This window comes from Stenella coeruleoalba (assembly GCF_951394435.1).
Source record: "Stenella coeruleoalba genome assembly, chromosome: 18".
NCBI lineage: Eukaryota > Metazoa > Chordata > Mammalia > Artiodactyla > Delphinidae > Stenella > Stenella coeruleoalba.
In genome coordinates, this window is record NC_137164.1 from 65,300,787 (window position 1) to 65,326,771 (window position 25,985).

Below are 25,985 nucleotides of genomic sequence, written 5' to 3' on the forward strand. Positions count from 1 at the left end.
CACAACAAGAGAAGCCATCGCAATGAGAAGACCGTGCACCGCAACGAAGAGTAGCCTCCGCTCGCTGCAACTAGAGAAAGCCCACACAGCAATAAAGACCCAACGCAGCCAAAAATAAATAAAATAAACAATTTTTTTAAAAAAAGCCTTTAAAACAAAAGAAAACAGAAGAATGAGTCAAAGAAGACTAAAATTTCAGGATTGAAATTAAGGGAAAGGTAGTTTTAAAGTCATAATCAGAGGGGGATCAGGGAGAGGATAGTCATAAACCTGTGATATCCCATTTACATGCAGTATAATATTAAGAATATTTAAAAATAATTGTTTACCTGTTTGACCACAGAGATCATTTAAATTTCCAGAAAAATTATAGTAGATGAAAGACTCTAAGTTAGGTATACCTTGGATTTACACTGGGATGAAAAAAAAATTGTAAGTATAAGATTCAAGGGGAATAAAGTATGGTATTCTATTAAAGAAAGAACCTACAAATCATAGGAAACATTGTGATTTTTAAATGCAATTGCCAAAGTCAAAAGAAACCATTACATTCCACCCCAACTGTTACTTCATTACAGATGCCTCAAGCCGTCGCTTATAAACAACAGTGCGTTGGGTTCAACCTTTCAGATGAATGGGCCTTGGTTCCCACCTTGGTCTAGCCATGTAATCATAACGCAGTTTTTTTTAAATTCAAAATATTGTGTTTAGTGGAAGGAAAATGTATGCTTTTTTGTGTTTTCTAAATGCCATTTATACTTTTTCAAAACGGAGTACCGTTGACTGGGAAAGAAGTAAATAACCCTTACTAAGCTTTCCATTCCTCTTCTGCTTTATCTCAGGGAACTTCAGCACCTCCAGACCATCCTTTGTGGAGTCGCACCTGATGGTGCCCCTTGGGTCACGTGCCACGTGTGTTCAGCAGTAAACATCCTCCTGTGCTGTTTGCTTCATTAATGACAATATGGACCAATGCACAGTATTTATCAAGTGGTAACCAAGGAAGCTAAGGTTAGGTTAAGGCACACCTAATCCTCTCAGGGGATCTTGCCAAGAGCACAAAGGGTAAAGTACAGATATCAATTTTATTGTTCAGAATTCCTTAATGAAGTCCCGGGGAGTCTGAAAACTTAAGAGGAAAGATATATGGGCTGCAGTAACTAACCACTGCAGTAACAGATGTTATACAGGAAAACTGTGCGAGGGATATAAGCGTGTTTTGGCTTTGACGATGCACTTGGGCTAACACATCCTTCCTCACTAATGGAAATCATATGCAAACGTTTTGTAAGGTCTATTAATTTCCATGGCAGACATCGAATTGTTTTCCTTTTAAAAAAATATAATGCTTTGTCCAATGGGGTAACGACTTCAGTTTCATGTACAACCTGGATTTTTCCTAAATCAGCAGAGTTTTCTGTTTTCCAAAGTATCGACAATGCAGCCACAAGCTTTGGGCTGGCTGTCTTAAAGGGTGTTTTCCGGAGCTACCCCTCTCTCTGCTCTGCCAATTATGTGCCACTTTGTCTTGGTGCTCTGATTGCTTTCTTCTGAGAGGGAAATTCCTCTTTCATCAGTATGGATGCACTGTTTTCACACACTGCAAGTGCTGTGTTGCTGTGTCAGTCATCCTATTAGGGCCAGTTTCAGACGAGTAGGGCTGACGAACTTGCTGGGGATTGGCTGCTCACAGCTGGGAGGGATTTGTCGGAAGGAAGGGCTGCAGCTTACAGCAACAGAGTTTAGACTGTCTTTGCTTCATCATCTGAAGGCAAAATTTTCCAGATACGGCAGACGGCTCTCAGAGTACAATAAACAGGGAATGAGAACTATTTACATGGAAATTTCTTCCTCATGATGCAGCGGAGAAGCCTCGGCCGCTTGATTTTGCCAGATGTTCCTGGGGTTACTGTAAAAGGAAAGGAGAGGCAGAGCTAAACAAGGTAGGGAAATCATCCCCCCCTTCTTTTTTTTTTTTTTTTTTCCTGAATGTTTAAAGAGTTTGCTGCAGTATGCTGCATTCCGTGTATGTTGCTTAGGGAAGCCAGGGAAACCGGATTCCACTAGTTCAAATGTAATACTTGCAGGGGGGACCCTGGAGTTTTACGTAACATTTTGATTCGAGAAAGAGAAATGGCAAAGCGTGAATCTCTGCTGCCTGTTTGGGGTGAGGCATAAAACGAGTTTTTATTCAAAGAATAGATCCATTGATTACTCAACAAAACCCATTCGAATTCTTGGGAGCATTGTTATTTTCTTGTTCTAGAAAATGTTCATACTGTCGTAGTTAGCTCCCGAATAAATAAAGTTTACGTCGATCCTGTGATTTGAAAACAGACTCGTAATTAAGAAAAAGAAAAAAAAAACTTCACGGTAAATAATTATCAATTGGACGTTTAGCCCAAAAAATACGTCTACTTATCGGAAATTAGGGACCTACCTAGCTCTACAATGCCACGGCTTTAACTGAGTTTCAAAAGCACATTTTTAACACGCCAGCAAGAGGTAGCTTTCTGACAAGTTTTTGATACTGTAGTTCGATGTTTACATTTCTTTTTCTGGCATGTCTGAGCCTTTGTTTCCAGCTTAAAAGTGGAACCATTATATTCAAAAGTAAAGCTGGGTTAATAATGCTTACTGCAATTATCTGATCTTTATGCATTTTTAATGAGAACACACAGCCAGCAGAATAATTTAATGAGGGCAGGCTAGCTTTTAAAGCTGTGTTTTCACTGTGCCGAACCATATCAACTTTCTAGCCGAGAAGCAGCAGTGAGAAATGATGGAGAAGATTTATTTTTAACACACTTGGCCCAAGAGAAGGAAAGGATATATTTGTTAAAGAATTCTTTCTGCCCTTTTCCGTTTTAAATTTCTGCCAGGCATGAGGAAACTGTGCTTTTTTGTTAGGCCTCAGAAGCATATGTTTACAATAAATGTGTAACATTTTTAGAATAGTTAGCAAGCACTGAAGCAAAGAAAAAAAAAATCTGACTTGCGTAACCATCACCACCGTGAATGTTGTTCAAGAAACATCACTGGCCTTTGAAAAGACAAAGGTTAAGTGGAAAGATATTTGTTCATTGAGTAATATGTGCATTTTGAGGATAATAAAGTAAAAAGATAAAGAGGTTCCTATAACCTGTACATAAGATGAAGTTTCTTCAGCTAGCTTGCCTGTTTTGGAAGAAGCCGTAGAAGTACTCATTTAAATAAGGGCAATGCCACGTAGATTCTTCCAGACCCACTGTTTTTACTTTCAAGGAGAAGTGCAGGACACTAGCCCAGAACTTCTGACGTCATCTCCCAACTATTTCTGCTGTGTGTTTTTTATTCAAGCTCGTGGAGAGGAATATTTTTTTATGTCCTGGCTAGGAACGTTCTAACTGTCACTTGGCAGGTCTTGAGTTAGGTCTTCATATTCCCGTCCTTTCTAAACCCTAAACCGACCTCCAGCAGAAATAGGGCATCTTCTCCTACCTGCTTCCTCATGTCGGGCAGGTCAGGGCGGTTTTTCTGCAGGACCCTGGCTGTGCTGACTGGAAGCGGCAGGGAGTGGAGCACGGCTCTGCTTCTGGTCCCACTTCCCCTCAGTGCAGCCCAGCACTGCCCCCTGGGCAAACAGTCCCCGTGGCCCCATTCCTAGCTCCCCCAGAGCCACTTTTTAGGACCCAGGTTATGCCACCGAGTTCACGGCTGGTCGTGATGGTGGGAACAGCCGCTCTGATAGAAAGAGCACCGTGTCCTCGTGCAGATGGACCCAAGGAAGGGCAGTCCAGTACTGCAGGCTGTTCATCCCGTGTCACAAGTGGCAACCTTGGTCGTCGCGATCAGGGGATGGTTAGTTTTTAATAAGGAGGCTTTTCAGAAAGAATTTCCGTTAGAACAGCTTGGAGTTCTCGGGAGTTCCCAGTCCTTGTCTGCATCCTCTTCAGGACTGCTTGTGTTGTGTAGCCTCGAGCAAGCACCCATCTCAATTTTTCTCTCTCTTAATAGAATTGAATACTTGCTACACTTTCCTTCATGCGTCTAGCATTTTGAGAGGTCTTGACCTTGCATCCAAAAAACAAAAAAAAGTTTGTCTGTTGACACAGTGAACTAGTTAAATTACAAAGGGATAAAACCTCCCTATTAACGAAACTGGTAAATGCTTTAGGGTGTTAAGATATATCGTCATATATACAGAACCCTTCAATCTACTTCATGTTCATGTACGTTTTCTAGGGATATTTCTCCTTAGACCAACGCATGCAATTTCCAAGGAAATCAGAGCATTGCTGTGTGCATTTTCTCCGTTGGTCTTGTGCAATAGACTAGAAACTGTGCAAACCAGACCCTTCAGACACAGGCCTTGCAGTGCCCGAAGCATTTAGTGCTTTTTTCTTTGACTTTGGTATTACATGTGTGCAAGTGGAGTGAATGAGAGAGAGAATGAGAGGAAAGGAGACAAATACGCTTGTGAAATCTACTGGTTGTGCAGCGTTACTGGTTAACAGCCTGCCTTCTCCCTGCTAGTTGTTTTAATTTGCTGTTGCTATGGTAAACACAAATCAATATCACATGGCCAGTCCCGCTCGGGGAGTGCCACAGAGATTCAAGATCAGGTACCCACGCTTCCAAGCAAGAATTGGGAGAAGCGGATTCAGATGTTGAGTTTGAGGAATTTCCTTATGGGAGACTGATAAGGTTCAGGCTTGCATGCGTTTTCTCTTCCTTTCTTCCTGCACTTTCCTACCGGTAACGAGAAAAGCTGGGTATTGTATGTCAACGAGACGTCAATAAGAAAAAAAAAAAAATGGGAAGGCCTACTGATTTGTTTACATTTTCCAAGATGACAAAACATATTATCAACATAGAAGGAGGCTGGCCACGTGGCAAGTGGCAAAGGATTCTGATTAATGAAGAGGTGGGACACCTGCAGGACCTGTTGGTTGTGAAAACATAGTTTGGGGTCTTGAGTAGCTCCAGGTACAGCTGCACAGGAGAGCTGGTAGGTCAGAAACAGTTGTGACTGCCGTGTCAGGCAGAGAAAGCTGGCATCTCTGGGGAGCAGGTGGGCAGGGGGGCGAGGGGCGTTATGGAAAGATAGGGAGGTGTGAGGCATCAATGTCAGCCCGGAGCAAAGTCACGAGAAAGCTGTAGGTCCAAAGGCAGGCCAGGTGAGCACGGAAGCCCGGGGGTAGAGCAGCACAGGGGCAGGACACTTGCCTCCTCTCATAAAACCTGCCTGAGGCCCGACCTGAAGGCCCAGCAAAGAAAGAGAGGAAGTGGCTGTGAAGAGAAGTAAAGATGTCATGTGCCCAGGCATACTTTCTGGAAGGAACCAGATGGGCACAGATGTCCCCTGCCGGGTGGAGCAAGGAACTTGGTACTTCATGCTTTGCTTTATTTCAGAAGAACGATGCAGGAAGACTTAGCTGGGCTTTGTAAATTAGTTGCAGTACTGTTTTTGACCTCCAGATTTTTACTCAGCTCAGTTGTTTTTTGGTTTTTGTTGTTTTGTTTTGTTTAATGTGCACAGACTGTTAGTTGCAGCTGTGATCATATTCATAGTAAGGGGCTCAAGGTGGCGTCATGGCTGGTCTGCATCAGGCCATGCCTCCAATTGCTTGGCCTCGTTGAGCTGAAGCTGGTCCCCGCTCTGTTGCTGAGAGTGAACATAGGTGTGAAAGGCGAGGCCATAGGGTTTCTTCTGTGATCCGGAGCCACAGTGCTGATGGATAAGTTTTCGGTTGGCCTGCTCCCCTCAATATGGCAGAAACGCTTGGTCATAGAAGTGGACCCACTGATTTACCTTAGTGCTCTGACAAAGACTGCATTGTCTCCGAGATCCTAGGTCGGTATATTCCATCAATCAGTCAACAAGTGTTTATTAAACACCTCTTGGCTCCCCTGGCTTTTGCCATTTGGTTAGAACAAGTCAATTACCTAATAGCTAACTTTGAGTATGTGCAAAATGTAGGACAGAAAGAAACAATGCGGAATTGTAAGTTTCAAAGACTTTCATAATAACTTTATTGGCTAACATTAATTTAACATTGTTAACCATCAAACATTAATTGTAGGTTTGAGACAGTTTTGGTGTTTGGGGGAGGTATAAGAGAAGGAATTTTGAGTTTCAACTCTGTAATTTCTTCACCTCTACTGTATTTCTCAGCATAATACTGTTTAAATAACATGTAATGATGTACGATCAGCAACAGACGTATGAGAATGCTGCCTCCACAAATCCAAACTGTGAGGCTGTGGAGAGCATCCCCCCATCTCAGCAAGCTGAGAGACAGCCCCGAAATGACTGGGGAATATGGGTGCATCGTCCAAAAGGATCTTAGCCATCAATCAGCAAAAGGAAATCCTAGACCCTCTCCCACACTTCTGAGCCTCGGGGTGGCTGAGATCTCACCGTCCCCATCCCAGCAAGGAAACCTGATTCCTGACCCTGGAGGGTTAAGCTCCACCACCCACACACACACAACTCTTTTTTAAAAGCACAGTTACTTAAAAAAAAATCTATTTCCCTTTTTAAACACAAAGTTTTTGTTTTGCTTTGTTTTTCACCCTGACATCAAAATTAATGTGTGTTCTCTGGGCACAGACAAGCCACAAGTTTGGGAAGAGCTGGGAGAGGAGACTGAGGGTGTAAGGGAGCCTCAAGAATTCTTTTCAGCGATGGGTCCTGGCAGGCAGATGGGCAGGTTCTAAGGTCTAGGAGCATCGAGGCGAGCTGGTTGCCAGAGAAGAGCTCTGGGGGAGTGAGCCATCTCAGAAGACAGCAGAAGGAGGCAGGAGGCATGGAAGACGCTGCAGGTCCCTGGGCCTGAGCAGTTTGCAATCCACACTAGCTGGGGCACAAGACACTCACAAACAAGATAAGAGCAGCTCAGCACACAAATGCCATCAGAAGGATAATTAGCATATGTATAGTTCTGTACCCTCTACAGAGGGCTTTCACAGACTTTATCTCAATTAACAGTTCAAACAGTGGGTTAAAAACTGGGAGCCTAAGATTAGAGCATGCCTGTGAGGATGTACTAGGTAAAGCTTCCGGCGGAGATGAGTTATAAACCGGATTTTAAAAACTTTTATTCATTGATTTTTTTCAGTGTTGGATTTGAATTTAGAAAACCAGGAGACACAAGTGCTCCAGGTTACAAGTATGCGTGTCACCTTCTCCTGTCCCCAGATGCTTTCTTGGACAACTACACTTCAAAACTAGTACAGGAGGCAGTCCGGATGTGGCAGCAGAGCAGGAGAGGTTGGCTGGCTTCGCTTTCCCAGCTCTGACTGCTCAGAAGTCATTAGGAGACAAAACCTACACTAGTTTCATGCCCCAACCCAGGCACACAGTGGCAACGTGAGTCTGGCTATGACTGGCAAGGAGGTGCTTCTAGAACATAACATTCATAAATGGTTGTAAAAGGCTCACAGGTCAGGGAAAAACCATAGTCAACAATGAACCCAAAATTCAAAGTAGTTCATTTGCCCATGAGAGCACCTCACTGAGTTCTCTTAAGCCTGTTAAAGGGGTTAGGGCAGAAATTAATATTTTAGTGGCATGTGTTATAAGCTAGGTGCTTAACACACATATCTTGTGTATTTCGAACCTTAAAAGGACTTCATGAAGTTAATGTTTTCCCCGCAAAGTTAACGCTGGCCAATAGAAGTTCTGAAAGTTTCCGGAACACACCCGTGATCCCACAGCTGGTATCTGGCAGAGCCAGGATTTAAACTCAGGCCCGATCATACCTCCAACTCCTATAGGGAGGCAGCACCATGTTTTCAGCTGAGCAAATAAAATAGAGGAAATAAAAATAATTTATTTGCAGAAAGAAAGCTCAAGGTGAAGGTAGGAGGCCGATTCTTTTAGAAATCTCCGATGTGCTTTATAGAGTTTACATTATGATACATAAATACTGAATGTAATAACACTAGCATCTTACTTCATATATCATTTCCGTTTTTATGCTTATCGTCTCTTTTAATGGCCACAAAGCCCCCTATGTGTCCCCATCTGATAAATTAAATAAAAACCCAATTTGAATGAGGTTAAGCAATGGGTTAAAAATCTCACTAGCCAAACAGCGGAAAAGCTGGTCCTCAAAACTGTGGGAATCTGTGCATATGATATTCAATGAGATCAAGCAGTCTTTAAATGAAACGACGCTGCAGCCTGACTTGGAGTTTTCTTGCAATGGACGTTGCATACTGGACTAGAGCTCAACCCAAGCAATTTTGGGAAGACAGTATGTTTTTGATTAAGATATTGAATTACTTTTTAAAAATCTATCTATTTCGGGCATCCTAGATACGAGCTTCACCTAATCAACTTAAAAGTATTGGTGAAGTATATATTATGTCAGTGATTTACTGCTTGTAGTTTTCAGTGCTCTGGGAGTTCAGGAAAGTGGAACTCCTTTTGGGTTGGAGTACTAGATAAGGCTTCGAAGAGGAAGAGATACTTCCTCTAGCTCTCTATGGATGTACTGTCTCTAGATCAGTGTTTCTACAATGGGATGTTTACACCCCAAGCCTAGGGCAAGGCCATCATCTCCGTGAGGAAAGGAAATAGTTGAAATTACATCTTATATGTTATTTAACCCGTCCTTTAAAAATGTCACATTTCACATGTGTGATAATGTATGTAGCATATTGTTATGCAAGTATAACATTTATAAATAAGTAACTAATCTTATAATGGTTGTTCCTGCATGAAAGTATTTTTCTGATGGGGATATATGATCTAAAAAGTTTGGAGAGGACAACAGTCGAAAATAGAGGAAGGAAGATTATCTCTAGAAGGGAGGAACAGCATAATGTAATGTAGAGGCCAGTGTGGAACTTTGAAGAATAGGGATTAAATGCTGGAAAAGAAGCATTTTTTCAGTGTGGAAATAAGTTTAGACAGAGTGGGGGAGTGTGAATATGGGAGAACTAAAGAGCCATGTGGAAGAGTTTAACTTGTTACCTACAGCATCACGTCTAATGCTTTATAAGGATTGAATTGAACTTGTGAGATCAGGTTAGAGGTTAGAAAATTTGTAACAAGTGATGCCACTGGCCGGAAAACTTTTGCAATATTTCAGGCACCGTGTGGGAAGGAGTTGGCTTAGAATGGCCGAATGAGGATGGAGGAGATAAGGGCAAATCTAAAAGATGTCTTGAAGGAAAAATAATAGAGGCTAGTGAGAGCTCAGAAGAGCCAAAGTGACACTGGAGTTTCTAGCAGGAGAAATATCTGTGGGACCCTAACAGAAAATAGGGGTAGATGGAAAAAGGGGCCCATCATGGGAATGGGGTCAGGGGAGGGAGGGAGGATGAGTTTTGAGTTTTGAGTCCTGGTAATGGTGTTTTAGCTAACGATGGGTCATCGAAGTGGGTCATCCGTAGACATCTGACAACATGAAATGGAGAACAGCTTAGGCACCAGGCTGCAAATGTAAACTGAGACACACCTGTGTTGAAGCCATTGTTGAGGCCAGGAGTGCTTACTGCCTCCAAGAAGAAGGGAACATAAATGGAGATGGGGAGATGACCAAGGATGAGCCTTAGGGAAGACTGCCCGGGCCCAGAGAGAATAAGAGCTAGCAAGGAATCAGGAAAACGAAAACCCACAAAGGAGCAAAACTGTCAATCAAAAAATACGTAACCAAGACTGTTGCGCACCATACCACGGCCTCCACGGCTCCTGTGCCGCATCGTTCTGCCGGGGCTTACCCTCTCTGACATGAGTGCTCAGCCCGTGGTCCTCGTGGAGGCCAGTATCAACTCAATGCCATGGTGAGAGCCACAGAGTATCGGCGGATAAGGAGAACGTCCTACCTGGATCTTTCATGTAGATACAGATATAGATATTTGACTCTTTAAAAAGTAACTCTTCACTAATAACCAAAAGAAAGCATTTAAAACCAACAATAATTGTTGATCAAGATGTATGCATCTGTATCTCAAAATATACATTTTGAGGGTATAAGCGGTTAGGACAGTCATTCCAGAGTGATTGGAGATCTTGCTGTTGTCAGAGACCTAGGAACAGGCCTTTGACCTGTTGTCAAAGACCTAGGGTTCGTTCATTGCTGGCTCTAGCAGGCGTCAGCTGAACCCAGCTGTAAGGACTACTCTGAAGGAAATGAGAAAGTACCCTCATGCCTACAGTGAGCAAGCCAGAACAGCACTCCTCACACTTTCGTGTGCACAGCAGACCACTGGGGATCGAATTCCAACTGTAGGGTCTTGACTCGGTAGATGAGGAGCGGGGTCCGAGATTCTGCATTCCTCCGGGATGAAGATGATGCTTGTTGCTTGCCCTGGAGGCTTTGCTGGCGTGAACGTAGACGGCGGTGGGCCTCCGGGTCTGAGATGATTCTAAAGGAGGCTCTGTGGGGCTGAGGGCCAGCACCGGCTTCCTCCATCCAGGAGGCCTTTCCAGGCTTCCCGGGCCCAAGAGTGGAGCAGAGGTCGAGCCGACTTATCCTGCAAGCCTTGCACCGAAGCTGCTGTGGTGGAGGCCACGAAGGTGAGCCTTCCAGCAGTTTCCAGCAGCTCCGTGGCCACAGCAGCAGGTCTGTGGATGGCGCCCCGTGCCCGCAATGGCCGTTTTCTCTGCGGACACAGACTCTCACCAATTCCCAAAAAGATTTGCTCACTGCCTCCAGGGAAGGCTAGTGTGTCTGTTTCCACGTCTGCTCCAGAGATATCTTTTCCTACCAAATATATGTGTTCAAAATCGGCCATAGACTTTTCCCTCCAGACAGTGGTCGGAGCTGGAGCCTGTGAGTCTGACAGCCTCAGCGGGTTACTTCGGGGAACTCTGACAAACCCAGCATTTCCCTTAGGATGCTCTCATTCTCCCCTCATTCCCTCCAAAGAATAGGAAGAGTGTAGAGGAAGTGTTATGTGCAATTAAAATCACATTTGTTTAAACATGCTAGTTTTAAAGTCTCATGCTATGAGTGAAGACGTTAAGAGAAACGACAGCTGTCGCAGGTGGTGGCTTCAGTGAAACTGTGGACAGTCTTAGATCTTGTTTCATGTCCGTCTGCCTTCCCTGCCCTCGAGAACTTCATTTTTCTGTATGTCCAGCATGTGGCCCCCTCTCTCCTAGAACCAGGGGTCCCGCTAACCGGATTTAGAGAAAGTCTTCCCTGCCCAGATGCCCTTTTAGCCCACACACAAGACGACCGGTATTTTGATGCATTTTTAATTTACCAATAACCTTTTAGGACTGAAAGGAAACAAGTATTTATTGAGTGTCTACTATATGCCAAGCCCTCTGCTGAGAGCTTTATGTACATCAACTCAGTTAAACCTTTCTACAAAGAAAATAAAGTCCCAGGAGTCTGAGTTCCTTGCCAAGGTCACACATGAACAAGTGACACAGAGCAGGGGGTGAAACTCCAGTTAGCAGGTCTCTGAACACCCAGACCTTTTCCAACGGTGCTTACTTGGGGGTAGCAAAAAAAGGGGTTTGCTTCGGGAAAACTTCTCTCTCATTTGCACGTACTGTTAGCAGAATTCACTAAACAGTTAAATAGAACACAAACAAGCAATTCCTGGCAGCCTGGGCAGGCATGAGTTCAGTTTTAGGCGTGAGTTCCTCCTCACAAAGGGACCTGGGAAATCTCCAGGGACAGCTAGAGCATCATCTTCATCATTTGTTGTGATTAGTGGGCCTTTTCCTTACTCCTGAATCTCCTCTGTGTCTGTGTGCGTGTGTCTGTGTGTGTGTGTGTCCAGGTGCGCAGGAAGATGCTTAAAGAAAGATCTCGTCCGAGGTGCCTTCTAGATACTTTCAATTGATAACACGCTCATTATCAGCTGTGAGGCCTGTGTGAAAGTGAGATGCTCTGTGTGGCTGTGGTTTGCTACCCTCTAGGAGGACTTAGAAATCCCCTTTCCTTGCCATCGACTTCCCTGTTCTCGTGCAGGGCTGTTTACACTCACGCGTGTCACCCGTTCTCTGGTGGGGGCACGTGTTCCACCTCTCGGGCTGCATCTCCTGGCCATCGTGGCACTGCAGGCTCTCCTTCTCCCTTACTCTGCTGGCTCCTGAGCTGACCCATGACCTCTCTCCCCGGGTTCTCTTCTCTCTGCCAAGGCTGTACCTGGCACCCCTCCTAAATGGCACACAGATGCCCCATGTCTCTGGGGTTCTAGTCACACCCGACTCTTAGCTGGTAGAAAGGACTCTTTATTTGCCCCTGAGGAAGCCCATCACTTGAACCCTGAAGTATCAGCTTCCTGGCATCCACCACAAAGACCGTCCCCTCAGGAAACAAAACAAACCCTATCTCCAGAGTTTCCCTGTTTCTTTTCTTCAAAGTTCCCTATTGCAGCTAAGCTGCAATTAAGAGGCAGGCTCAAAGGGACTCAGCTGCCTCTGGGGCTGCCGGGACCCAGCAGAGCTTTGGCCTTTTTAACTCTTTGCTTCCTGTGACCTGCTGCGCGTCTCTGCTCCTCTGGGTGCTCAGGTATCAGGAGGGTGAGCTGTGGGGAGACATCGGGGTCGGCAGAGGAGCTTTGCCCACCCCACCAGATTCTGATCGCCCCTCCGAGAGCCACCCAACTGACGAAACCCACAAGTGTGCGATGAAAAGCAGAAGGGAATCCCAAGATGGAAGGAATTGGCGGGACTAGCTGGCACAATTCGCGTCTACCCTCTGCCACGGTCCTGCCAAGCAGACTCTAACAGGGGTTCATCCGTCTCTATGTGCCGGCCAGTCACGACCCCACGATGCAAGCAAACCATAGCGCTTTGTTATGAAATTCTTCCCTGTGCTGAAACGACATGTGACTCCCCATGACTTTCAGTGCTCAGCCCTCGTTCAGGCCTTTGCATTGACCCTAAGCAAGTCAACTGCCCCTTCGGCAGACGAGCCCCTTCACATATTTAAAGACAGCAAACAAGCTTCCTCTGATAGGAGCAGCGGGCATTGCCTGTTGTTTTCGGGAAAGAGTACTTTATTTATGCAACCGAAGATACACAGTTTTTCTGGCAGCTTTGTTGCATTGCTGACCCATATTGGTATTGTACTTGAACCTTGAACCAGCTGTGGTAGAGAAGGGGGTGGGGCTCTCCATTTTCCCTCAGCTCTGCTCAGGCCTGAGCACAGTGGGGAAAAGGTGATGGATGGAAGTGAAGCGGGGGAGGGACAGACAGCTTCCCCAACTGCACGGAAGGGTTGAAAATTGTCTTCCGTTCCAACAATAGGCTCTAGGCACCTCTGGAAATGCCTGGCAAGTTCCTGGGCATTGACTTGCAAAACCACCCATAGATAGATAGATAGATAGATAGATGGATAGATAGATGGGAGATAGATAAGAAATAGATAACTGTATAGATATAGATTAATATATATGTATCTATATAATACACTCAGATAGAGATTAATAAAGATATACCTATAGATAGATTTAGATTACTGTATAAATAGATGGTTATAGATACAGATTAATATTTATATATACAGATAGAGGTAGGTAAAGATATAGATAAATGTATACACAAATAGATAGCTATATAGATTAGTATATATACACAGATGTAGATTGATTGATAGATGATAGAAAGACAGATCAATGATACTGTTCACACAACTTGAATACCCCGTTAAGGCACTTTCAGAGGTGAAGTACGCGTTTTGGGTTTCCTTTTGTTTTGTTGCGTTTGTCTTCTGGCACGACAGAAGGGCAATCGTTTTAGCCGTAGCTCTGAGTCTTCCAGAGTTTCTCTGCGGCTCTCAGCACAGTCCTCAGCAGCTTAGAGACACACTCTGCCATCAGGAGATGCCAAGGTCACCGAAGGAACTAATTAATCCCAGCTCCAGTCTACAGCAGGCTGCACTAACCTGCCCTCCTTCCTCTGAGTGGGAGAAAGAAACCAGGAAGGATTTTCTCCCTCAGCTCTGCCCGGGCCTACTCAGGGCCTCCCTGAACAAACAAAGGGAGGCAGGGAAGGCTGGTAAACCATTTCCCGGCTAACTGGCCAGGTTTCATCTAGAGAAAGCCTGTTCTAAGGCTTTAAAACTTGAGATAAGCCCTCCAGTTTTTCTTAGGAAAATTCCCAGGTTAATAATTAACCTGAAGGTCCCCAGGCCCCCCTACTCTATCACAACACTGCCTTTTTTTTTTCTTTACTGCTAGTTTCACTAATGTCCTCTAAACCCAGCCAGCACTCTTCGCCTTGTTGAAAATTTGCCTTTTTAATTAAACCTACAAATTTTCCAGCTGACCACTAGGGAGCAAGAAACTTTTTCCCCCTCAGGGTAAAATTGATGTCATATAACCCAGACCACACTAAATAATTGATCAGAAAAAATAATTGAGAGGAGTGATGATTTGGGGAAACAATGCCGGGCTGACAACCCAAGAGGTGAAGCTGGAGATGGTTGCGGTTCAAACATTGTGGATCCCCGAGTTAATAATCGTCCCCTTAGCCAGATACATGCTGCGTCCTGAGTTAATTGTTCTGCGGCTGTGGATTTTTTTTTTTTTTTTTTTTTTTTGCGGTACGCGGGCCTCTCACTGTTGTGGCCTCTCCCTGTTGTGGCCTCTCCCGTTGCGGAGCACAGGCTCCGGACGCGCAGGCTTAGCGGCCATGGCTCACGCGCCCAGCCGCTCCGCGGCATGTGGGATCTTCCCGGACCGGGGCACGAACCCGTGTCCCCTGCATTGGCAGGCGGACTCTCAACCACTGCGCCACCGGGGAAGCCCACGGCTGTGGGTTTTTATTTGACGTTCTGATCCCTTCCTTCCAGCTTGAGAATGAGTGCGGAAAGTAACAGTGAAGCTCGGACAGGGCCTGCGTGTTTTGTCAGGTCAGCAGTCCGGGGTCAGTGCCGCCGCGTTTTAGCCCCTGGTCCTCAGTGGGTGCCCCCCCCGCCCCGACCCACCGCAGCTGCTACAGCAGGATGGGCATCGGTCTGGAGTTAGTTTCACCTTACAGTTTGGCAAGACCAGCAAATCCTGGAGTTAGGGTTGTGACACTCTCCATCTTGCTCTCTGGTTCAAAACCGAAAAAAAGAAAAAAGAAATCAAAACCATATGTTCAGTACGGTATCAGGCTTCTACTGAACACTGTGCTATGAAATAATAGTCAGAGACCTAGCCCCATATCCGGAGGCTTGGGAAGAAGGAGCCGGCCTGCTCCAGCCAAGCTGAGGCAGGTAGGGAAGGGCGATTCCGTTTGCTTCCTTTCTCAAAATGGCATGCCGCTGGAATGCTTCCAGCTTCTAATGGGGAAAGCAGAGCGAGGCTGCGTTTACTGACTTATTTCCCTCCTTCACATCTCCCTTCTTCCCCTCACATCTTCAGGATGGAAAATTAGAAACACTTTTCTCCTACACACAAAACTACTCCCTCACACACACTTTTTTTTTTTTTTCCGCTTTGAAATAGCAGTTGCTGCCAGAAAAGTCTTCTCAAAACACACACGCTGTCCTGGCCAGAACAAAGGGTTAACTTCAACTGGAGCCAGCTGGTTAGACGTAGTGGCTAGCTAAGGAGAGGGCTCACCCTTTGCGGAAAGGGAGGTTATGACCCAGAGAGACGCCGGAGGGGCAGCCAGGGTCCTGCTAAGACGTGACCTCTCCGTCTGGGTGTGGGTTACCCACTGTGTTCGCTTGGTGGAATCCAGCGAGCTGGACACTTAGGATAAGGGGCTAGGTCTTTTAGTCTTTCCTGCCTGTAAGAAAAGATGTTTAAATGTAGCTGGCCGCCGGGTACTGCCTGTTATCAGATAAACGAAGAACGAGTCAGAAGGTACCCCTGTTTCCGTCTTTTATTTCCACTCACGTCTCCCCACCTTATCTGTTTCTCTCCTAAACTTCCGGGCTTCCGAAGTGGGGCTCCATTCCCACTAATAACAGGAACCATGAAGCCCTATAACGTCCTGCCCCCGGGCCAGTGGAAGTTAACGCTTCAAATGCAAACTTGAAAGGAAGTCATCGGTGTTAAATAATAATGATGATGGTAATCATGATAGTAATAATAAGGCCACTTGGTCATGGTGTACAAACCATCTACTTTTCTCTCCCTGTTGTTATGTTTTACAAACACATGAAAGTTTTGCTTAAAAGGTTTTGGGGTTCTTTTTTATCCTATTTGGCAGTCAAGACTAGTGGGAGGAAGGGACACCCTGGAGACCACAGATGAGAGTGCCCTTTGCCCTTTCGGGGGACTGCAGGTCTCAAAAGATAAATAAGGGTGGCTGAGGATGGCCAGAAGCCACAGCTTGTGCGTTGTTGACATGGATTGAATCCTGGCCTCCCCCGCTTAGGATGAACGAAAGTTACCAAGACACTTGGGACTTTGATCTCCTGGCTGGCAAAAAGCAAGATCATCGTGACACGTCTCGGGATTTTTGTGATGATTTGGTGAAACAAGGTACCGGAAGTGCCCTGCACACTGTGAAAGCCCCAGTGTCCGTGGGAGAGACAGAATCATTGTTAATTTTATCTTCACCTGCTTGGCCAGAGCAAATGTGTTCTACTTAGTGAAGTTTTCTTGGCTACAGAAAAGTTTGCGGAGAAAAAGAATGCTGTGTGAAAGGTCACGGTCTTCAGTTTTCCTCATTTCCTTTTTCTCATGGAATTTATGCTCTAGAATAACAGATAAAATGTACAAATAAATCGCCCTGGTGAAGGTAATCCGTGCCACAAGGGGGGTGTAAGGTGTCTTTGCAGAAGGTTAACTGCTGTCCAGGTGAGGCAAGGAGGGCTTCCTGGAAGATACAGCCTCTGACCCAGCGTGTGAAGGCCAGGCAGGACCACGGTGCATGCACTTGGGGGCACCCGTGCAGGTGTCCGCGGAGCAGGGGGCAGAGTCTAGGGAGTACTCTCAGGGGCAGAGCTAAAATGCTGGGAGGACCCTGAATGCCAAGCTATAGGTTTTGAACTCTATTCAGAGTGCAGCAGAGAGCCACCAAATGTTTGTGAGCAGATGAGTGATGGCGTCAGACACTACCTGAGGGAGATAATTCTGTGAGCGCAGTTTAGAGCCGAGAACCACAGGCACCCAGGAGTCACGGAGGCGTGAGCTGGAATAGTGGCGACGCAACGTCGCAGGAGGCGATGCAACGTCACAGGAGGCAATGCACCGGTACAGCGGCAGCGTCCTAAGATCGTGGGCAGGACTTGTGGAAGCCGAGGGAAAAGGGGGGAGTCCATGAAGTGAGGTTGCAGGAACATTCATGATGCCAATGACAGAAGCTCCCCAGAAGGCGTGGGGGAGGGAATCAGATTGGTTCCGGTCATCAGAAGCTTGAAGTGAAGTTGGAATGTCCTCGTGGAAGTGTGGGTCGTGGCTTCCGTGGAGTGCAGAGCTCAATGTACATTTGGGATGCATCCACAGAGGAGCGGTATCTGCACCCACAAAAGGCGTTGAGATCCCTAAGGAAGCGAGTGTGATCTAGAAGACGGTAGATGGCACAGGCTTGGGGAAGGTTTACGTTTAACGGGATTTCCTAGGCACACTCCCGCTGGCAAAGAAATCCAGCGTCAAGAGCATTTCAGAGGGCAGGTGCTCCTTGGAACAGGTGTGTGGGCCTCAGGGTGTCTCCCTTTGCCTTTGGGTCTGTGAGAAGAGATCAGTCTATTCACTCCAGTAAGTCCCCTACATACGAACGAGCTCCGCTCTGAGAGCACATTCGTTAAGTCCAACAAAGTTAGCCTGGGTACCCAACTAACACGATTGGCTATATAGTACTGTACTGTACTGTAACAGGTTTATAATACTTTTCACACAAATAATACATAAAAAACAAACAAACACAAAAAAATAAAACATTTAAAATCTTACAGTACAGCACCTTGAAAAGTGCAGTAGTATGGTACAACAATTGGGGTACAAGGGCTGGCATCGAGGGAACAGGCAAGAAGAGTTACTGACTGGAGGAGGGAGAGGAGGGGGGAGACGGTAGAGCTGAAGGATCGTCAGCAACAGGAGACGGAGGGCGAGCTGCGATGTCGCTCACGCCTGACGCTGACGGCACACACGTTCGCATCTTTGAAAGTTCGCAACTTGAAGGTTCGTGTGTAGGGGACTTACTACGTCCTAGAAATAACACCGATCAATGGTACAGTATGAATGTGTTTTGAATTACGGTTTCCTAAAACCAGGTGATAATGGAAAATAATGCCAGAGAGTGGTGACTGGGCAGCTGAACAGCCAGGTACCGGGAGAGTGGAAAGCCGAAATCTTCAGGGAGGGGGTGTGGAGTATTTAGAGCAATCAAAGGAGAGGAAGTAAGTGGAGGAGAAGCAGGGTTAAGATAAGACTGTGTAGGTTTGTCGGAAGGTGGGCTGGGCTGGCTGTTGGCACCTGGTGCTGCTTGAAGCCCGAGGAGGCTGCAGGGGGATAGATGGGCTGAGACCACCAGGAGAAATCATTTGTGAAAATCTGTAGGGAACAGGTCTGATTCTGCTGTAAAAGGAAGGGGGGGAAACGTCAGACATATTTGAAGGAAGGTGTAAGTTGAGGTCTAAATGCTTCCCAGGGAGACTCCGAGAGGCCTTTGCCGTGAAATGAATCCTGCTCTATTCAAAATAACCATCGTGGGGTGAGGCCAATATACTGCATTGATCCGCAATTATTAATTAAAGATGAGCTTTGCGTTACTGCAGGCTTAACTAAAATGCAGTGACTGCCACTTCTTTCTAAAGTGCTGCACCAATGTTATTCAGTTGTTGCTTTGTTATTTACTCATTCTCCTTAGCTTTTTCCTTCATCTCACTGGGTTCAGCAAAAAGACAATCCGTGGGCCTAGCACTCTTTTCTGAAGTAACAATCTGTCAATAGAGATATCACATGTGGAATATCTTTAAAGCCCCTTATTTTAGTAATCCTTGTGCAATTTAAACTTGAACCAATGTCTGGTAAGAAGTAGGTGTTCGATAAATGTTTATGGGACACGATTGAATGATTAAAATATTTTATAATCGAGGCAGGCCTTTCTAGAGATGATTATTAGCCACGAGTCATAGTTACAGAAATACACAGTCCATCATCCACCCAAATACACCCAGAAGTTTCTATCACAGACACAGAGAGAATGCATTTCCCCCCAGAGGTTGTGCACGTTTGTATGAAGTTGTCGTTTAGTACTGGAGAGGGGCCAGCTAAACCTTGACCCCTTCAGCTAGGGCTCTTTTTTCACTGAAACTTCACAGAAGAAGTTTTGCTGATGAAGACAACGGGCAGAGAGAGACGAAGGGTGAAATGTATCAACTGGGGAGTTATCCGGAGTGCCCTGACTTTGCAAATACGTTTTAGTTGCTTAGCTGCTGTAGGACAGATACTTCTGATTATGCTTAGCTGCACAAAACGTACAGCACATCTCACAAAATGGATTTGGCCTATTTATTCGCGCTTGGGGGCCACTTGAAAACTAAGGAAAAGAGAAACATGCCCACAGTCCAGGCCACAATGAGCTCTTGTAGCCACTGGGACAAGGTCGTATGTCTGCACTACATTCGCTGCCCCACCCAACTCTAACCTCAGGAGAAGAAAGAAGTTGTGTTTTCTTTCTGAACCCATTTCAAAAGCCCTTTCCAGTTACTCCAAACCCTGGTTTCATTGGCTGCACAAACTCTTGGGAAGCTTGTTTAAAAAACTAAAACAGATGACAGATTCCTAGGCCTCGGCCTCTGAGGTTCTGACCTGGGACGTCTGGGGCAGGGCCCGGGAATCTGCATTTATTGTAAAACCACAGAGTGATTTGAACACAAATGACTGACAGACCTCCTGGCACAGAGGTTAAGAGACAATTCAAACCCTGCATTCAGATTACGGCGGGGCCACAGACTAGATGCACAACTTCAAGCAAATTACAAAATGTATTTGAATCTCAGCTTTCTCGTCTTTAAAATGAGGGTAGTAATACGTCTTGGGGTGGCGGTTAGGATTGCATGAGATTACCCATTTAAAGAACTTTCCCTACGGCACAGAATAAACACTCAATACAGAATATTTGGGTATCGTTCTCTGGGTGAACGTGAAGCTACTGAGGACTAATCTCCAATTAATGCTACGTAACCTCTAGACAATTCCAGAAAGGGTAGGGGCTTCACCAGGACTATTTCTGCAATTTCTTAGAGTCTTGCTATCACTCACAGACTGCACTGTTTTCTCAGCAAAATTCAAGAAGCCTTTATAGTTTACAAAATAATGCTATACCGGACTTTGGGGAAGGCTTATATTTGGTAAGGATGGTGAGACACTGGAGCATGTTACCCTGGACTGAAGGAATGCTGTTGCTTTTGAAAACAGGAGGACTGAGCCACTTTCAAGAAGTTTCATGCAGCGTGTGTGTGAAAGTGGAGCCCTTAGCCCAGCTCTGTGATTGCCCGTGCCTTGAGCTGTTTTGGCAAAGATAAAGTTGATTCTGTCCCCACTCAGGCTGCTTTTAGGTCATTGAAGTAGATGGTAACTGGCTCACGTGGAGACTAAATTCCTGAACTTAAACTTTTGGAAATGAATGAATGAATGAATGAATGAATTTCCTCTGAGGCCCGGTTACACTCCTGACATCTGCCAGTCCATTCTGGCCCTTTGGTCCCTGAGGAAAGGTTGACTCTTTGTTGCTTAGGGAATAAATAAGCAAGGACTGCTCCAAGGTGTTTCCTGCAACCATGTGCTCCTTCCTTCCTGGATGTAGTAACCCAGTTGCCTGTGTTGCAAGGCTCAATGTCACGTGTCCTTTTTTTTTCCCACTTAGAAGCCATCAACAGCAGAAGTATTTTCACAAGTTAGATGCTTGCTGGTGCTCTAGGTCATGAGATCTGGGTCACACACAAACAGGAGGAAAGAAGTGTGGTACAGAGTCCATTTGATCGACACACAGGGAGAAATAACAGAAAAGTGAAAAAGAAATTCAAAAACAGGAATTGGAGTGCAAAGAGAATTTTATGATACTCTGGGATAGAAAAGGCTTAGCTTCAGCTCGGTATATCTGCAAATCTTCAAATTCATTGTGAATCATTTTCAAAAGACTCATTCCCTCCATTCAGAATGTACTGATTAAAACCCAACTGTGTGCCTGTCCGCAGATGCTATAGAAAGCAAGCAAAACGAGGAGGATTGGTAGCTAGCAATTGCACTGAGGTGTTAAGACATACACGCGCATGCCTATCTTGAAAATACATGCACAATGGAGAACCCTAACTGTAACTCTGTTTGGATTAAGGGCCCCAGGCACTTAACTGCTTAATCTAAGGCAGGAGGGAGGGAAAGGCCATTAGAGTTAAACCAGTTAGGCCTGACTCCAACTGGAGTGGCTCCTGAGTCGAGAAGGATGCCTGGATTTAGATAATTTCGAAGGAGAACGGAACACATCCCATATCAAAGGCAACCATTTAAACAAAAGCCAATAGGAGGAAATGAGCTCTTATTGTGCACACACACGGGGCTCCACAGAAAGGAAACTGCCTGATTCAGGACACTTCCGATGCCTGCTGGAGCTACCAGGAAAGGCCTGCGTTCCCACAACCTGGAGAAGGTGTGTCTTTCTCTACCCAGGGTTGGCTGCAGTGAAATGGGTAGGACTTTAGCAAAACCACCCACTTTCCTGGACCTCCAGAGACTTCGATTACGAAAAGTATCCTTGGAAACCTAAAAGGCATTTTCTTATGGTCCTCCTTGTGCTTTGGGGTGTTTGGAGATAGGAAAGAGCGGGGAGCAGGCACGTAGGTAAAGTTCCTTCATTCTTCAGGGTCCATCAGCCAACTGAGACATAGCCTGTGCCCTGCGGGGCCACCTCTCTACAGGGCCCTTGTTGGCTCCCTGGGGTGGGTCAGGCCAACCAGGATGAGGCCCCTTGATCAGCTCAGGGGGATATTACATCCACGCCCCTCGGTTAGACAATAGTAACATCAACAGGCTTGCTTCCTGCCGTCTTCTACCCAAAAACACAATCCTGACCGTGAGCTTTTGATTTTGCAGGATACAGCCTGGTGCCTGGCCTGGTGCTTGTGCCGGACCCCGCGGGGAACATAGAAATGTATATGACATTCCCAGTTCCCAAGGACTTTAAGGTCTAGAAGAGGATCATTCATTCCAGTAAACATAATAAGAAATAGGAATTTCCCTGGTCCCTGGAGCCCCTGGGGTGGGGCACCTAAGTGTTGTTAAAAAAGCACAGAATAGCAGAACTTGGTTTTTTTTTCACCTTTGTGTTATTTGATTGACAGCTCGAGTACAGTTAAGCTTGGGTCTGTGGGGATGCTACTATAAGTGGCATGTATTATGGAGTCATTTTCCACTGACGTCATCTTCTGAAAGGGTGCTGGTGGAAGGAGAAATGAGAGAAGACTGAGTCTCCTTAGTCTAACACTAAGGGCTCCACACCCAACACACGGCCTGGCCCCCTCCCCCTGCCTGAGTGGATGCGCTCCTGTGGTGGAGTCTCCATCCGTTTCCACCTCGATCCCCAGAGCTTAGGCGCAAGCTCAGAGTGTCACCACCCCAATCCTTCTGTCCTCCATCCTCCCCCACGTGACTGTCTGCAGCAGTGGCCAGTAGCAGGCGTGGACAGTGGATGGAGGAGAGAAAGTTGATCACAAGACAGTGCTCCTTGAACACATCAAGTTTCACTGCAGCTTAGGTAAATTGATTTTCAGTTCACTCTGGAGGATGGAAAATTAAGGCCCTTAAATTTTCTTAGGAACTGCTCTTGGATCATTTATTTATTTGGTCAATCCGTCAACAGACCCTAGGCGAGTACCCAGACGCCGTCTGGGTGCTGAGCTAGAAACAGGGGTTAGCCTGGCACCTGGGCTCAGCTGGCTCACGTTCAAGCCAGACTCAACAACAACAAGGTCAACTTCAAGGACATGAGAGGGGGTCACAGTGGTCAGGGAGAGTGAGAGTGGCTCTCTGGGGCAGTGGGGATGGGGGACAGGGTAGGGAATGACTTTCCAAGAAGGGACATTTGATCGGGGACCTTGTAGGATGCACCCAATGACAGCCAGCAAGGAAAGGGGAGAAGGCTGTCACAGTCTCCTAATTAGCACGCACCTTCTAATTAGTGGCTTCTGGGGCTTATCAAGTCTTGTCTATAAGCTACAACTACTAGGCAGTTCGATTTTTTTTTTTTTTTTTGCCTCTTTCCTCCTACCCTTCAAGGGAAAAACACATGAATTAAGAGTTAATATGGCAGCAGATAGCATGATGCAGATGCACAAAAACAAGACTATTTTATTCAGCATGGATAGGGCTAGATATTTAGGGAGATTTTTGTCCTCCAGCCTAGATCTTGTTTTGTTATCATTCATCAGAAACAGCAGGGGAAAAGGGTCGAAGTAAAACTTCTCCGCAGATTCCTGCTTGTTCTCCCTACACCATCATCTCCCACACCATCAAAAAGGCAAGAAAAGGAACCGCACCCTTTTTCTTGGTCACAGCGTGGACCGTCTCCTGCCCTCCCCGCTGGCTAAAAATGACGAAAAAAAAAAAAAAAATTCGTCTCACATGACATTGGATAACGGTGGTTTCAAAATTCCTCATAGTTTAAAGGCATTAGCATTACAGGGTTAGGTCATGGAAATGCTTGCAGAATTCCAATGTGATTCTTTAGTTGTGTTTAATTTATTTCAAATATTACCACATGCCCAGAGAAAAACCCGCGCTCATGAAAATATTTGCAGTGAATTTGTTCACTTGCGTTTCAAACATGTTGACTTTTTTTTTAGCTGTCCTGAATACACACAGGCTATAATTTTAAGAGCAACAAATTGAGAGATACAGAGAGAAAAAGAGGCCAGTACCCAATAATACTGCTGAGTAGATCATGATCAGAAAGGGAAACGTGTCCTCTGGTAAGGAAAATATGGAAACTAAATAGAGACAAGTCAACTTAAATTCAGGATGATCCCACCAACCATTGAAGTTCACTGAGAACCGTGAAACTTTGGCTTTTTCATGTGTTAACAGCGCTTTTGTGCCTTTGGTTTTACAATGTAGACCAGCTGACAATGCGCCTTGTTCCTCATTGACTTTGCAATCTCATTCTTTGCCACAGATAGAATGGCCTGTTTGTTTTGCCACTAATGCACGCTGGCCAAAGAATCAGACATTTGTTTCACAGTGCTTGTTTTGAAGAAATCAGCTCTCGGTACATCTTTACACTGCTCATAAAAACAGAGGCTTATCTGGGTGAAAGACACCCCAGGTCTGCGCTGGGGTAGGCTTACATTTATCCACTATTATAGGAAATGAAATTGAAATATAATAAAACTTCATTTCAGTCTAATTATGGAAGAGCCTGAATTATAGACTATTCATAAAGATGTACCCTTTTATTAATTACAGCGACATACAGCGATGTGAGCTGGCCAAGACTATTTTATCTCATAATGGCTCTTAAGAAGCTCTTATTAATGAAGAGATAAGAATGGTTTATAAGTAGTATTACAGGTATTTATATCTAAATGAACGGTAATGAAATGCCTGAGAAGTTTGGTCTCCTAAGTAGGGTAAATATTCCCATTAGAATTACGTTAAGACAGTTAATTTATTCAGCAAGCACGCACCCTCTGCCCCCATTTTTCATAAGTAGTTCAAAGGTAACCTTTAGCCTAGCCTCGGGGTGGTTCCAACTCACAAGGGAACTCTAATCAGTGGGTGGTGGCTGCCTGCCTAGAAACTTGTTTTGAGAAATTTTTGAGTGCCAAGTGCAGATCCACAGGGGAAGAGCACTGGGATCAATTGGTCATGCCTGCTGTGGATGGGAAAGGTGGCCAGAAGGAACCTGAGTGACGTCCATTTGTTAGCCTGGCGTAGGCCTTTCTGAAGTGTTAGAAAGTTGGAATTCTCACAACAGTCAGCTCCGGAATAGACCGCAAAACGGTAGTAACTTCCATGCTGCAGGTGACACAGTTTCTGTGTGTCTCCAAAATCCCGCCATCAAAGGTTCTTTCTGCAAGGGTGGTAACCATTGAACTATCCTAACTCACTGAGACTCTAAGAAAATTAAGTTGCATTTACTAAATGTAGCTCTGTAAAATGCGTTTTTATTTTTACTAAGTTTGAGGAAACAGAATTATCCTGCAACTCTTCTTTCACTCCTTTCTCCTGAATGTGATATTAGGGGTAGGGTGGGGAGCAGTTAACACAGGAATGAGCCCTTTGAGATGATATTCTGATATTTTGGTATAGTTTAATCTGTAGTCATTACTCTTGCAGTTTTTGAAAGAAAGTGAACAAGTGCTTATTTCCCTCCACTAAAACAAATCGGAAACTCAGGGCCAGGTCCGCAGCGCAGCACGATTTTCTTTCATTTCTAGGTTAAGTAACATAATGAACAGAACAGAGGCAAGGAACTAACTCTTTTAAAGCTCCTGCTATGTTCTAGGCACTTTGACAATTACTTTCAAAATGTTAAATTTTTTTTCTGATTTAATGCTCCTCACTGCCCTGAGAGCTTCATAATACTGCCTCATTTTATAGATAAGAAAAGTGAGGTTTAGAACATGTAGACTGTTAGTTCAGTGGAGCCAGACTCTAAAACTGGTCGAAATTTCTGTTTGGAGTTCAGAATCTAAACATAACCACTCATCCTAACTTTTAAACAGGACTTTAGCAGTGATGTTTTAATGTATTGACTACTAAGAGTTTTATAACTTTAGCATTTTGAGAGCCCTCAGTAAATGTTGGTTACTATTATTTCTCTCTCCGTAAACATACACATATTCATATATATACATCTATATTTGTGGACTAATGCCCTACTGAACTTCAAATGTTTATTGCAAACCACTTTGCCTTTTTATTTCAAAAAGAAAATGTGAATGCCTACTCTTTGTGTTAGAAAATTATCTAAACCTAGAAAGGGGAAATTTTTATAGGAGGATAGAGACTGTAAGGAATACAATAAAATCAGCAGCGTGTGTAAGGAACTAGAATATCATCCCGACATTTTATACAGTAGGCAAATTGCAGTTCTAATCCAGAAGAAGTCTGCTGTTAGTTAAGCACTGTGAATAAACTCCTGTTTC

At 45.1% G+C, this 25,985-nt stretch overlaps 1 protein-coding gene across 4 annotated transcripts in view; it reads left to right on the plus strand.

The window, feature by feature from the left end:
- Positions 1-1,657: 1,657 nt before the first annotated feature.
- Positions 1,658-25,985, plus strand: part of MBNL2 (muscleblind like splicing regulator 2) — a 151,713-nt gene continuing 127,385 nt past the window's right edge. Inside the window, exon 1 of one of the 4 annotated variants that reach the window (XM_079902854.1) lies at positions 1,658-1,943. The gene's annotated coding sequence lies outside the window, so the exon portion shown is untranslated. The remainder of the gene's footprint in view (positions 1,944-25,985) is intronic. The other 3 variants (XM_079902853.1, XM_079902856.1, XM_079902855.1) reach the window with 3 other exon arrangements.